At 35.8% G+C, this 8,567-nt stretch overlaps 1 long non-coding RNA gene across 2 annotated transcripts in view; it reads left to right on the forward strand.

Moving 5' to 3' along the window:
• The window catches only part of LOC120316034, a 28,064-nt gene that overhangs the window by 6,874 nt on the left and 12,623 nt on the right, over positions 1 to 8,567 (forward strand). For both annotated transcript variants that reach the window (XR_005558849.1, XR_005558848.1), the window contains exon 2: positions 2,098 to 2,174. This is a non-coding gene — a long non-coding RNA (uncharacterized LOC120316034). The remainder of the gene's footprint in view (positions 1 to 2,097; positions 2,175 to 8,567) is intronic.

An 8,567-nucleotide genomic window follows, 5' to 3' on the forward strand; every position in this document is an offset into this window, starting at 1 on the left:
GCTCAAAGTTACAATGACACTGAAAAAAATGACTTATGACCATTTTTCATACAACTGTTGCAGCATCCCATGGTCAGGAGAGTTGTGGCATCCCCATGGTCACAAGATCAAAGTCTGGATGCTTGGCAACTGGCATGTATTTATGATGGCTGCAGTGTCCTGGGGTCATGAGACCTTCTGACAAGCAAAATCAATGGGGAAGCCAGATTTACTTAACAGTCAGGTTACTAACTTAACTGCAATGATTCACTTATCTGCTGTGGCAAGAAATATCATAAAAGCGGGCAAAACTCTTAACCACTGTCTTGCTTATCACTGTAAATTTTGGGGTCAATTGTCATAAGTTGGGAACCTGTACAATTTTGCTATAGTCACTCAAAACATTAATGAGATAGTGAATTATATTGGTCGGTCTTGTTCAATATTGTCTACTATAGCTGTGCAGCACTTTATTCAAAGAGAAAATAAAATATTTAGAGTGTGGTTGAGCTCCATAGCTGCAGCACAAGCCCAAGAAAAGATTTTTCCAGGAGTTGCGTGTATCCACATATGCTCCAAAGGATCTTTTTCTTTTTGAGTCTGAAGCATTGAACACCCTAGCTCTGCAGGTTTTGGACAAAATTTTTTACTTACTAGAAAATTAACTTTGAGCATTTTTAATGTAAAGTATGTGGTCAATTACTGAGCTTGATTTTCCCCTCTTGCAAGTCAATTGATGTCTACTTGATACTTAGATGAAAACTTCTGATTTTTAGTGCCTCCATTACTGGAGTAATGCCATAGGATGTCCCTCGGATTTATTTGCCAGTTTTTAAAATGGTAAAATCCACTTGGTCAAGGTGACCTTCAAGATAAAGAGTGAACACATGTCTTATAAATCTCCTTTTTTTGTAGCCATTCCAATGTAGAGCAAAGATGTTTTCCAAGATGCGGACTGTCTTCAGTCATAGGAAGGCATGATGAGCCATAGAGTTAAAGACTGAAAGGAAATTCATATTTGGTCCTTAAAACTTAACCCTCACAATATTTGTGCATATGTGAATCCAAACACAAAAACAATACATTTTTACAAAGTATTTTAGTGTAAATAATATCTGGAAACATTCTCCCCCCCCCTTTCTCTCTCTGTTAAGCCCTGATGAATGTACATAAAACATAAAATCTAGAAGAGAAAATCTTTCTCCACTATAAAAGGTAGAATTCTTCACATGGAACTTGAGTCCTGTGGACATTTTACCTGGAAACAACATGGGAGTGATTTATTGTATACTTTTTGATATCTCAGTCTAGCTCTAAAATTTCATAGTCCTCCATTAATGAAAAGGTCTGATCTTCTTTAGCTATTAAGATCAACTAAAATCATCACATAATGTAAAGATCTAGCTCTCTAGCGCTCCTAGAAGTCTATAATGCTGGGACAAGTGGAAGCAAAAAGTAGTAGATTACTAGAAGCAAAGTGGATGGATTCAATTACAGCACTGATGGATGCACTATTCTATTAGAAGCCCTGAAGGTCTAAAATGGGCAATAGTCCTCTAGAAAAATGGTCACTAAGAGTTAATACTGACATGGTGGCGCACAATCAGTCAATCAAGACTAGGTGCTAACATCCCCCCCAAACTACCAGCAGCAAGGTTCTGCTTTTTGGTTTTGCTAGCATATACTCTAATGTTTTAAGTATAAGGGAGCTGCAATGTAATGTTTCTTGAGAATTCAAAAAATAAAAATGTGTCTTTCTTGATATCTGAGTGTATATGAAGGGCGGGTCCCATTATCCACAGCAACTTTTTGTTTACTGTGTCCTTTGTAGGCCAGGAATCTCTATATGTGCAGAATAGCAATTCTATTCCAGCTATCCATTTGAAAAAAATCTCTCTCTCTCTCTCTCTCTCTCTCTCTCTCTCTCTGTGTGTGTGTGTGTGTGTGTGTGTGTGTGTGTATCTGTGTGTATATGTTTGTGTGTTTCTTGATGGAACACGTTATTAAATTTCAGTAGTATATCTTTATAGAAATCAAAATAACCTGACCATTTTTTTTAACATGCCTACAGTAGTTTAGAAAAATATAATAGTCCCAACCAATCTGTTTCTTTTTCAGTCTCGGCACAATCATGTGCATGCAGGTTTTCTATAAATGATCTCGTACCACATGGCTGAGGCTGCACGTGACTAAAGGTACCACACTGCACAATTAAATACTGTAGCTCTCTATGCCTGAAATATTCAATGTTTGTAAGTCCAAGCAAAATGGTGAACTCTCCTTTGAGCCAAATGGAACTCAAACTGCATGTCACATAATTTTCTTTGGCAACATGGAATGGTATTCCATTATCTTCCATAGTGTTTGTTTGTTTCTAGTCTAAGCTATAGCCCTGGACTTCCCTACTAGTTTCCCATCCAGGAAGAAATCATATCTCTTGGACAACTCAAACAACTGCTTGAATGGTTATCTCTAGCTGTTTGAAGATGTGGATATATGCAAAGCCGTTTCATTTCTCTAGCACTCCCACTGAAAAGAAAGTAACTTGCAAAGCAGCTTTGTGAGCTTTCCAGAGGAGGTGGTTACATTAATGGCTCAAAAAGGGGTATTTTGTTCATGATAATATGCTTTCTTTATGCACTTCTTTTAAACAGCTCTAATATTGATATCCAGTTAAGGAAAGACTGACTCAATGTGCAGGTTTTTTGTAATTTACTTAATTGGAAATGTTTATACTGGCAAAAATCTTTATGACTGTTTACACTTAAAATGTAATGAAAAAGATCCAGAAAATACAATATATGATTCTTAGTGTGTTGCTGATAATCTGCTCTTAATATGATATACCAACCATCATTCCTTTAGGCACAGTTGAGAGAAAGAATAGCCATAACATCCTCTGTTTTAAAAGACTAGTTCCTTTTAATTCCTCTGGTAGATATTTGTTTAGTTCCTCCTATTGCAACTAAGGTAGTACAAAGATTGTTCATAGTTGTCCTAAAATATCATAAAATAATTACTTTATTATGACATGTATTCCCTCTCAAAGTATACTTTGATACTCTGAAATAATTTATGGTTTTTGTGAGCAACGGTTCATAACCCAATGTCTACTTAAACTATTGATACAAGCCCGTTTGTGTACATTTTTGGCAATATTGGCCAGGCCTGAGAGCAACTGAATATTGCCTTTTATAATAATAGACACATCTATTCAGAAAGTCCTTCTAGAATGAAACAGGATACACATACAAATAGCAGAGCCTGGGAAAATACAACAGTAACTTTAGTTACTAAAGTAACTAAACTTTTCTCATTGTTATTTTACATTTCTGTTATTTTCATTCAGAATTACTTGATTCTGACAATTATAGGATAGAAAGAAACAAGAGACAATGGAATGACCAGTATATTATCTTTATCTCCACATTATTAGTAAATCCCTCACATATAGCCACCTTCCCTATTTTCCTTCTCTAATAATGCAAATTCACAGATATACAGTATTTTTTTATTTTATTTATTTTATGAGACTTATATACCGCTTTAAGTGCAAGCACTCTCTAAGCGGTGTACACCAGTAAGCAATGTATATATATATTTACATTGCCCCCAACAATCTGGGTCCTCATTTTACCTACCTCGGAAGGATGGAAGGCTGAGTCAACCTTGAGCCGGTGAGATTTGAACCGCTGACCTGCTGAACACAGTCAGCTAAAGTGGCCTGCAGTACTGCACTCTAACTGCTGCGCCACCTCGGCTTTTACAGTATGTACTGGTGTGTCTATCATAGTGAAAGCATCTATTGGTGTCTACAAATATTGCAAAGAGGTGTTTCAGAATATCCAAGAGTATACAAAGAATATGGTTCAGATGGCTTGAACAGAATCATTCAGGTCATTAAAGAACCTTTTAAGTGATCCACAGACCTCTGCATGGCCATCTCTTTATATGTATGTGGCAACATGCTTTAAACTATTGGCACCAATGATTTTAAAAAATAACAAACTTTCTGACCTTAAGCAGACTCATTATCCACTCGTCCAAAATTAATTTTGTTACTCCTCAAATGGAAGGCATTGGATGAACAGAAAATCCTCAGTCTATGCTAGGATGTTAAGAGACTGATGGGATATAGCCCTCGTGCACTTTATATGATCAAAAAAAAAAAAATGGAAACGGCAGGCAGATTCTGCTGGAAAATTTAATAAGAGTTAACAATTTTGTTAACTTCAGTGAAAAAAAAATGCATTGGGGATCATTTGTTACAAATTTCAGCAAATACAACATAGTTACTCCAAAACAGAAAAATTCTTAAATATAGTTTATAGAGTTATTTAGGAAATAGATTGTTTATATTCTTGGTATATATAGTTAACAAACAGGGCAGAGGTTCATATGGAATGGAAACACCAATTTTTTTATCTGTTTACACTATATGATTATTATTGTTCTGAACTTGAGCCTCTGAGTCTTTGATACAGCAAGAAGGCAATGACTTTTGTCCAAAAATACTTCTCTCTACAGTACACACTTTTGCAGGGTAGGATTTCTAAAAGCTCACTGCCAGCACACTTGACCATGATGATCTGGGCATAAAGAAGCAGTTCATGTCAAGAAATATATATATATCATTTTAAGCAGTGGAAAGTATTTAGAAACATGGAATCCAAGAACATCTCATTGTCCTCATGTGAAATCTGTATACAAGGCCTAAAAGCTAATGTATAGACAAAAAAACATAGTGACCTAGATTGCCTCCAGGTTGCTAAGGAAGTTACAGAAAGCAGTATATTCCACCACTCAACCTGTATGTTGAACATATATTAAGGGAAAGCTGGACTGGAATATGAGATAGATTTAAAATTGTTAAGATGAAATATCAATCTGAGCTATGCTGATGACACTATTTTGATAGTCTAATTCTAAGATATAAAAAAAATCAAGTACTGTACTAATAATAAAAATCAAGAAGCTGTATTCTGCAAAACATGGGTGAAGCAGCCATCTCCCCCCCCACCCCCATACAACATGAAGTATGATTTTTTTTCAGGCCTTCTCTACAAGCTCCTTTTTTGTGCTGTTAACTTTGAAGTCCAACTTCCTCGCCTATTTTTCCTCTAGGCTCTTTCACAGCACCTTTCCTTTTAAAGTCTGTTTCCAAAGAGAAATTGGTTTGCTGTTTCTCCCTAGTGTTCTTCTAAAAGCCAGCTGGCACAGAATACTAAATGGAAAATGCACAAAGGCACAACTTCCAAAAGCATTTGGAATTGTTCTAGGAACTCCTGAAGCTGTTCTTTAGAGTTTTTTACCGGGAGATCTTGAAGGGTAGGTTGGGCTGCTGCTAGATGGCTATTACTTCATGCTAAGAGATCCTCAAAGACCCTGAAAATATAATGCCTGTTCAAATAATTATTTGATTGCATTAGCATTCTCATTTGGTTCAACCTACTTTTGCCTGTCACACAATAGCAATTCTACTGGATCATAGTAGAACAATGGCAAGAAAAGCACATAAAGGCATAGTAAAACCACAGACTACTGTAAACATCCAGCAGAGTCTATGATACCAGACCCTTGATGTTTTCTACCAAAAATCCTCCCCCCTTTAAAAAAATTGCTAAATATGCAACTCCCAGCATAAATATTTTTTAAAAATAAGCTCACTTTTTCCATAGTTCAAGACACAGTTTAGATAGCCTCGTTTTTCTTGAATACACTTTCAAACAAAAAACCTATTTATGAGATGTAAAACTAGAAATAGCAATTTTAGCTGTTTTAGTTAGGAATAAGCTAACAGAAATGCTAGACAGTACTTAATAAAGCGAGTGTCATTCATTATAAATTAACAAATACAGATTTAAAGAATATATTTTACATATTGCTTTCCTTATCAATTAAGGTTTTGTAGGTGGCTTGTTATATAATATAAATTTAACATTAAAATATTAAACAATTGTTTTTATAGTTAAAGGATTGGTATTTTTGAGCAGATTTAATAAGATTGATTTCAAATGCAATATCTTATTCCAAATTTAGTAAAACTTTTAACATAGTAATGTCACATGACAGATTACTAGAAACCATTGCATAAATGTTTAGAGTATATGATGTAATTAAAATATTTTTACAATAATCAGGAAACTACATATGTTTAGATTAATGATGGTGCTATTTTCCCCATTTTTAAAATCGAAACTATGACATTATTATTTTTAATATTCTACAACTAAGATTTTTTTTTTGATTGGAAAAATAGCGATAGATTTTTAGAGGCTTTAAAATCATTTATTAATAGATAAGTTTATTATATAATTATAAGAGACCATGTTACTCCTCCCCCAATATTCTATGCAACTAGGTATTTGTGAAAAAATACCAAAAATAAATTATGAAAAAATGAATTTATATTTATTTATGAAAAAAAAATAAATTATGTATTACAGACTACAAACCAGCCCTTGAGATAATTATAAGAATTTGATAACTTAGTCAAAGAAATTTGCAATGTGAAGAATTTGTAATAAAATTGGCTGCTTAATTGCTTTCCTTACAATTTTGGCCCATATTCGCTCTACTGTTTTATATTTTAAAATATATTAAAGGATTAAATATATAGACTTTCCTACCCAGTTCAATTTAATAAAGTACGTTATGCACAATTGTTATGTAATATGTCAGGTCTGTTGTTCATTCTATCTTCATTTATATACAGGCAGTCCTTGACATATAACCATTTGTTCAGAGACTATTCAAAGTTGCAATGATTTATGACAGATTCCTGAAGTAATGGCTGTTGCAGCACTCCTGGGATCACATGATTTTGATCTGGGTATTTGTCAACCCATTCACATTTACAACTGGTTGCCAAGTATCCCATGATCATGTGATACCATTTTCAATCTTCCCTGCCAGCTTTCACAGAAAGTCAGTAGGGAAGCTGGCAAGGAAGGTTGCAGGCTGTTGCTGCCTGATGAGGGGACTTCCATTCCTCTCCATGGCCTAACTGAAAAACCGGAATTTTCAGCCACCCTCATGGATTTCAGCATTGAACTTTTTCAGCCAGACCCAAGACAAGAAGGCAGTCCTTGACTCTGACCTGGCTGAAAACACCCCATTCCAAAATTCTGCTTGGATTTCAGCACAGAATTTTTTCAGCCAACCCTCAGAGTCAAGAGGCTTCCCTCTCAACTCTGGGGCTGGCTAAAAGTGTTCTGTGCTGAAATCCAAGCAGACTTTTTAGCTATGGAAAATTTTCAGCCCCAGAATGGAGAGGCTTCAGAAGCATCTTGGTCTGGGACTGAAAATCCAAGCAGTTCTGTCCTCAACTCTCCCACACATCCCCAAGTACCCCCTTATTTCCTCCCCCATCTGGCAGAGCCTGAGACTTGCAATTTCCTAATGGCTTCCCCAGTGACTTGATTGTGGGAAGCTAGTAGGAAGTTGCTTTAATTAATGATTGGGGCATTCACTTAACAATAGCAATTTGGACAATCTGGATTGCAAAGCAGTCACATTTTACAATCAAATTAATTAGCAATGGCAGTCATGCTCTCAATTGCCATCATAGGTTGAGGACTATCTGTGGCAATTACAGTATAACTTCAGATTTTTGCAATCCTTATCTGGTAGATCTATCTTAGGGGTGTCAAACGCTATTTCATTGAGGGCCGCATCAGGATTGTGGTTGACCTTGGGGGGCTGGGGTGGGGGTGACCAGGGTGGGCGTGGCTGCCTCAACATTGCTCATGTCAGGGGGCGCCTGTGGTGGCCTGGGCGGGGCTGGGGGGATCCATTGTCTCCAGCCAAGAAAGGCGAGGTCAGGGTGAGCACTGTACCCTTGTCCACCAGAAGAGCCTTGCTGTCCCTCTCAGGCCATGCAGAGGACCCCAGTGGATTCACTTTTGACTGGCCTTAGAAACTGAAGTTATAATAAATAACAACACTGTCTGCACCCTTTTCTCCATCTGAAGGCTTATTAATGTATTACTGCATTTATATGTAGCCTTTTCCTTAGTGTATGCCAAATTAACCAATTAAAAAACAACCATTTAATGTATGAACCAAAATACCCAGCTACAACAGTACTTAACTGCTTACAGAAAATAAAATTGGCCACAATTGAAACAAAATAAGGGCAAATAGAATAAGGAATTGTTATTTGTATAATATTGTTACTGCTAATTTAAACCATACATTTGAAAGATAAATGCAAATTTCTTATGCGGAAAAGTAAGTACATTACTTCATGTAAAGTTTTTTTTCTTCTGTTAGTAAATGTGGGCATATAAATATCTTTACTCTAACAGTATATAAAGGTGATATACTTGAATAAAAAGATGAAAAATTGGGAGTTGTAGTCCACCTTAAAGTTGCTGAGGTTGATGAAAACTGAAAAAAACTAACAGGAGGGTGTTAGACTTAAAGAGGCTACTTTATTAAAACATTTTCTGTAAATACACAACACTATAACTGGAAATCTCATCAGTTTTAAGGTAAGTGAATTTGTGGCAAGTACTATGAAGCTCTTCACTAAGTGAATAAAAGTGCAAAATATTATATGTCTTATTATTTACAAAATGCATTCC

This window comes from Crotalus tigris, unplaced genomic scaffold (genome assembly GCF_016545835.1).
Source record: "Crotalus tigris isolate CLP2741 ecotype Arizona unplaced genomic scaffold, ASM1654583v1 scf7180000017585.4430047, whole genome shotgun sequence".
Lineage (NCBI taxonomy): Eukaryota > Metazoa > Chordata > Lepidosauria > Squamata > Viperidae > Crotalus > Crotalus tigris.